The sequence below is a fragment of the Oncorhynchus masou genome, unplaced genomic scaffold (genome assembly GCF_036934945.1).
Source record: "Oncorhynchus masou masou isolate Uvic2021 unplaced genomic scaffold, UVic_Omas_1.1 unplaced_scaffold_5943, whole genome shotgun sequence".
NCBI lineage: Eukaryota > Metazoa > Chordata > Actinopteri > Salmoniformes > Salmonidae > Oncorhynchus > Oncorhynchus masou.
The window spans coordinates 12,501-19,740 of NW_027012367.1; positions in this window are offsets into that span (position 1 = coordinate 12,501).

Consider the following 7,240-nt stretch of genomic DNA (forward strand, 5'->3'; position numbering starts at 1 on the left):
CACACGCTAGACACACACACACACACACACTGGACAGACACACACACTGGACAGACACGCACACACACACTGGATAGAGACACACACACAGTGGACAGACACACACACACTGGACAAACACATACACACTGAACACACACACACTGGGCAAAGACACACACACACACACACACAATTGGACACACACACACACTGGACAAACACACAAACAGAGACCCACACACACTGAACACACACACACACACACTGGGCAAAGACACACATGCTAGACACACACACACACACACACACACACACACACTGGACAAACACAAACACAGACCCACACACACTGAACACACACACACACACTGGGCAAAGACACACATGCTAGACACACACACACACACACACACACACTGGACAAGCACACAAACACAGACACACACACACTGAACACACACACACGCTAGACACACACACACACACACTGGACACAAACACACACACACACACACACTGGACACACACACACTGAACACACACACACACACACTGGGCAACGACACACACACACACACACTGGACACACACACACACACTACACACACACACACTGAACACACACACACACACTAGACACACACACACACACTGGACACACACACACTGAACACACACACACTGGACACACACACACACACACACACACTGAACACACACACACACACTTGACACACACACTGAACACACACACACACACACACTGGACTCACAAACACACACACACATACTGGACAAAAACACACACACACACTGGACAAACACACACACTCTTCTTCCTAAAATTGTGACCTTGACCCAGGACCTCTTACAATAACATGTATTTTATGTTGAATAACACATTGTACAATTACATACAATTATATATGGACATACGCTCCATAGTTGTACAAGTATACAAGGATATATTGTACTTTTCATAATAAAACACACTTGAAACAAGAAAAGGCTTGTTACTTGTGAAAACAGTTTGTTTATTGATTTTACGTTTCCTCTGTCAGGTTGATGTTAACCTGCGACTGGTTGAAACATGAAACAAATATGAAATGAAATACAAAACAATTAAATATGTGGAATAGAATTAAACAAATTGTACAATTAGTACACCAGAGTGTTGTGATGCATGGTTACTATAGCAACAGAGTGTTGTGATGCAGGGTCACTATAGCAACAGTGTTGTGATGCAGGATCACTATAGCAACAGTGTTGTGATGCAGCGTCACTATAGCAACAGTTGTGATGCAGGTTCACTATAGCAACAGAGTGTTGTGATGCAGGGTCACTATATCTCTGCTCTTTCTCTCTGTTCTCTGTTCTCTGCTCTTTTCTCTGCACTCTGCTCTGTCTCTGTCTGCTCTCTGTTCTCTCTCTTTGCTTTCTCAGCCTGCTCTCTGCTCTCTCTTCTCTATGTTCTCTGCTCTCTCACTTCCTCTGATCTCTCTGCTCTCTCTCTGCGCTCTCTCTCTGCTCTCTGCTCTCCCTGATCTGTCTCTCTGCTCTCAGCTCTCTGTCTCTCTCTCTGCCCTCTCTGTTCTCTCTCTCTGCCCTCTCTGCTCTCTGCCTCTGCTCTCTCTCTCTGCTCTGCTCTCTGCTCTCTCTCTGCCCTCTCTGCTCTCTCCTCTGCTTTCCTCTGCTCTCTGCTCTCTCTCTCCTCTGATCTCTGCTCTCTCTATGCTCTTCTCCCTCTGCTCTCCCTGATCTGTCTCTCTGCTCTCAGCTCTCTGCCCTCTCTCTCTCTCCCTCTCTGTTCTATCACTCTTTTTCTCTGTCTCTGCTCTTTCTCTGCTCTCTCTCTTGCTCTCTTCTATGCTCTCTTTCTGCTCACTCTGCACTCTCTGTTCTCTCAGCCTGCTATCTATTCTCTGCTCTCTCTCTCCTCTGCTCTCTGCTATATGCTCTCTCTCTTTCTCTCTCTGCTCTCTCTGTGCTCTCTGCCCTCTGCTCCTCTCTGTTCCTGCTCTCTCTCCCTTTCTGCTATCTCTCTTCTCTCTCTGTTCTTCTCTCTTCTCCCTTTGCTCTATCTGCTCTCTGCTATCTCTGCTCTTCTGTCTCTCTCCCTTCCTCTGCTCCTCTGCTCTCTTGACTCTCTGCTCTCTGCTCTTCCTCTGCCCTCTCTCTCCTCTCTGTCTCTCTCTGCTCGCTCTCTCTGTCTCTGCTCTCTCAGCCTGCTCTCTGCTTGCTCTATCTCTGTTCCCTCTCTCTCTGCTCACTCTGCTCTCTGCTCTCCCTATCTGGTCTCTTCTCTCTCCCTCTGCCCTCTATTTGCTCTCTTGCTTTTCCCTGCTCTCTCTCTGCTCTCTCTCTTCTTCTGCTCTCATTATCTGCTGTCTCTCTCTTTCTCTGCTCTCTTCTCTCTGCCTCTCTCCTCTGCCTTCTCTCCCTCTGCTCAGTCTGCTCTCTCTGTTCTCTGCTCTCTGTTCTCTGCTCTCTCTTCTCTCTGCTCTCTCTCTCTCCTCTGCTTTCTCTGCCTGCTCTTCTCTCTGTTCTCTGCTCTCTCTCTTCTCTCTGTTCTCTCTGCTCTCTCTCTCTCCTCTGCTTTCTCTGCTCTCTCTTCTCTGCTCTCTTCTCTCTCTGTTCTCTCTCTCTTCTCTCCTCTAATCTCTGCTCTCTTCATTCTGCTCTTCAGACTTAGCCCTTGCTCTTCTCTGTTCTCTTGCTCTCTCTCTTCTCACTGCTCTCTCAGCCTGTTTTCCGCTTCTCTCCCTCTCTCCCTCTTACAAAGCTCTCTTCTCTTTAATGTCTCTGAACATTTTCTCTTCTCTAATATACTGATATGCAGAAACATTCAGAAAGTATTCAGACCCCTTACACATTGTGTCACGTTTACAGCCTTATTCTAAAATTGATTAAATGGTTTTTCCCCTCATCAATCTACACACAATAACCCATGATTACAAAGCAAAACGGTTCACTTTATGTCAGAACATTTTTATTTAAAAAAAATGTAGATATCACAGAGGGAGAGTAGAGAGTCAGAACAGAGGACAAGAGAGAGAGAGGGAGGGTAGAGAGTCAGAACAGAGGGCAAGAGAGAGAGAGGGAGGGTAGAGAGTCAGAACAGAGGACAAGAGAGAGAGAGGGAGGGTAGAGAGTCAGAACAGAGTGAAAGAGTGAGAGAGAGAGGGAGGGGAGGGAGGGGAGAGAGTCAGAACAGAGGGAAAGAGAGAGAGGGAGGGGAGAGAGTCAGAACAGAGAGAGAGAGAGAGGGAGGGGAGAGAGTCAGAACGGAGGGAAAGAGAGAGAGGGAGGGTAGAGAGTCAGAACAGAGAGAGAGAGAGAGGGAGGGGAGAGAGTCAGAACGGAGGGAAAGAGAGAGAGGGAGGGTAGAGAGTCAGAACGGAGGGAAAGAGAGAGAGAGGGAGGGTAGAGAGTCAGAATAGAGGGAAAGAGAGAGAGAGAGGGGAGAGTCAGAATAGAGGGAAAGGGAGAAGAGGGGAGAGAGAGAGGGAAAGAGAGAGAGAGGGAGGGTAGAGAGTCAGAACGGAGGGAAAGAGAGAGAGAGGGAGGGTAGAGAGTCAGAACAGAGGGAAAGAGAGAGAGAGAGAGAGAGGGGAGAGAGTCAGAACAGAGGGAGGGGAGAGACTCAGAACAGAGGGAAAGAGAGAGGATGTGTGGAAGTTGCTTTATGTTTGGTAATCGGGGGCCTTTGAGCCCTGATGGGCTGGGTGACATCAGTGACTCTGAGAGTTTACTGTTGCTGTGGAGGGAGAGGAGAGGAGAGAGAGAGGAGGGAGAGATTAGTCAGCAGAAATGATTCAGGACGACGTTCATCTTTAAATGTACTTCTTCATTTCTCTCTCTCTCTTCCCCACTGAGGAAGATAAAGGACACAGACAGACAGACAGACAGACAGACAGACAGACAGACAGACAGACAGACAGACAGACAGACAGACAGACAGACAGACAGACAGACAGACAGACAGACAGACAGACAGACAGACAGACAGACAGACAGACAGACAGACAGACAGACAGACAGACAGACAGACAGACAGACAGACAGACAGACAGACAGACAGACAGACAGACAGACAGGAGGGCTAGGTAATCAGGAATTCCTCCCAAGGTGTATATTGATTTTAGTTCCCTTCTCATTAACTAGATGCTGACAGTGACCAGAGATGGCTAGATTGAGCTGGAGGGGTGTGTGTGCAAGCGTTTTTACATGTGTGTTTTTGTGAGAGAGTTAACAGGACTTTCGATAAGTTTAGGGCCTCATTATGAATGGTTAAGGTTTGGGATAGAGTTATAACATTAAGTTTAGGGACTCAGTATGAATGGTTAAGGTTTGGGACAGAGTTTAAACAGAATGTTTAGGGCCTCATTATGAATGGTTAAGGTTTGGGATAGAGTTATAACATTACAGAGTCACTGGGATCAACCTTCTGGTCCAGAGTCATGGGGTTACCCCCCATCACCACCCTCTGTCTCTACCAATGGGATCAACCTACTGGTCCAGAGTCATGGGGTTACCCCCCATCCCCCACCCTCTGTCTCTACCACTGGGATTAACCTTCTGGTCCAGAGTCATGGGGTTACCCCCCATCACCACCCTCTGTCTCTACCACTGGGATCAACCTTCTGGTCCAGAGTCATGGGGTTACCCCCCATCACCACCCTCTGTCTCTACCACTGGGATCAACCTTCTGTCTGGGTTTTCCCCATCCACCCTCTGTCTCTACCAGGTCCAGAGGTGTGTGTGTGTGTGTGTGTGTGTGTGTGTGTGTGTGTGTGTGTGTGTGTGTGTGTGTGTGTGTGTGTGTGTGTTGTTTAGAAGGAAATACTATTACGTTTCTGGGGGAGTAGACACCACCTCTACAGGTAGTGGAGGAGGAAGAGAATGAGAGAGAGAAAGAACTGGAGGACATGGTAAGAAGAGGACAAGATGAGGGAGGAATGAGGTAGAGAAGGATGGATAGATGAAGGGAGAGGAAGATGAGGGAGAAGAAGTAAACATATGTGGATGTAGAGGAAGAGGAGGAAGGTGAAGAATAAGTAAACATGTGTGGATATAGAGGAAGAGGAGGAAGTAGAAGAAGTAAACATATGTGGATGTAGATTAAGAGGAGGAAGGAGAAAAAAGTTGATGCACAGTAGGTGGCAGTGTTGCTTCCTTAAACAGAGGAGGAGGAGAGAAGAAGAGGGAGGAGAGAAGGTGGATGGAAGAGGAGAGAAGGTGGAGAGAAGAAGATGGAGGGAGGAGGAGAGAAGAAGAGGGAGGAGAGAAGATGGAGGAGGAGAGAAGGTGGAGAGAAGAAGATGGAGGGGAGGAGGAGGAGAGAAGGTGGAGGAGGAAGAAGGTGGAGGGGATGGAGGAGGAGGAGAGATGAAGAGATGGAGGGAGGAGAGAGGAGGAATGAAGAGGGAGGAGGAGGAGGGAGGAGAGAAGGAGAGATGAGGGAGTGGAAGGAGAAGGAGAGAATAAGATTGATGGAGGGAGGAGGAGAGAAGAGGAGAGAGAAGGAGAGAAGAAGATTGATGGAGGGAGGAGGAGAGAGAGGAGAGGAAGAGAGAAGGAGAGAAGAAGATTGATGGAGGGAGGAGGAGAGAGAAGAGGAGAGGAAGAGAGGAGGAGAGAGGAAGATTGATGGAGGGAGGAGAAGAGAAGAGGGAGAGAAGGAGAGAAGAAGATTGATGGAGGGAGGAGGAGAGAAGAGGGAGAGGAAGAGAGAAGGAGAGAAGAAGATTGATGGAGGGAGGAGGAGAGAAGAGGGAGAGGAAGAGAGAAAGTGAAGGAATATGGAATATGTCAATGGATATGGAGGGAAAAGAGAAAAAATTAAAAAAGCTATTAATATATACTGTAACTCCACTAATGAGAGAGGAAACATTCTGTTTCTACCTCCTCTCCAGAACGAGAGAGGCAGATTCTGTTCTACCTCCTTCCACCACTGAGAGAGGAAACATTCTGTTTATACCTCCTCTCCACCAATGAGAGGAAACATTCTGTTCTACCTCCTCTCCACCAATGAGAGAGGAAACATTCTGTTTCTAAAATTCCACCAATGAGAGATTAATATATACTGTTCTACCTCCTCTCCACCAATGAGAGAGGAAACATTCTGTTTCTACCTCCTCTCCACCAATGAGAGAGGAAACATTCTGTTCTACCTCCCTCTCCACAAATGAGAGAGGAAACATTCTGTTTATACCTCCTTCCACCAATGAGAGAGGAAACATTCTGTTTATACCTCCCTTCCACCAATGAGAGAGGAAACATTCAGACTACCTCCTCTCCACCAATGAGAGAGGAAACATTCTGTTCTATCTCCTCTCCACCAATGAGAGAGAGGAAACATTCTGTTCTATAACACCTTCCACCAATGAGAGGAAACATTCTGTTTAACCTCCTCTCCACCAATGAGAGAGGAAACATTCTGTTTCTACCTCCTCTCCACCAATGAGAGAGGAAACATTGTTTATACCTCCTCTCCACCAATGAGAGAGGAAACATTCTGTTCTACCTCCCTCTCCACCAATGAGAGAGGAAACATTCTGTTTATACCTCCTCTCCACCAATGAGAGAGGAAACATTCTGTTCTACCTCCTCTCCACCAATGAGAGAGGAAACATTCTGTGACTACCTCCTCTCCACCAATGAGAGAGGAAACATTCTGTTCTACCTCCTCTCCACAAATGAGAGAGGAAACATTCTGTTTCTACCTCCTCTCCACCAATGAGAGAGGAAACATTCTGTTCTACCTCCTCTTCCACCAATGAGAGAGAGGAAACATTCTGTTCTACCTCTCCACCAATGAGAGGAAACATTCTGTTCTACCTCCTCTCCACCAATGAGAGAGGAAACATTCTGTTTTATACCTCCTCTCCACCAATGAGAGAGGAAAGATTCTGTTTCTACCTCCACTCCACCAATGAGAGAGGAAACATTCTGTTTCTACCTCCTCTCCACCAATGAGAGAGGAAACATTCTGTTCTATCTCCTCTCCACCAATGAGAGAGGAAACATTCTGTTTATACCTCCTCTCCACCAATGAGAGAGGAAACATTATGTTTCTAACTCCTCTCCACCAATGAGAGAGGAAACATTCTGTTTATACCTCCTCTCCACCAATGAGAGAGGAAACATTCTGTTCTACCTCCTCTCCACCAATGAGAGAGGAAACATTCTGTTTCTAACTCCTCTCCACCAATGAGAGAGGAAACATTCTGTTCTACCTCCTCTCCACCAATGAGAG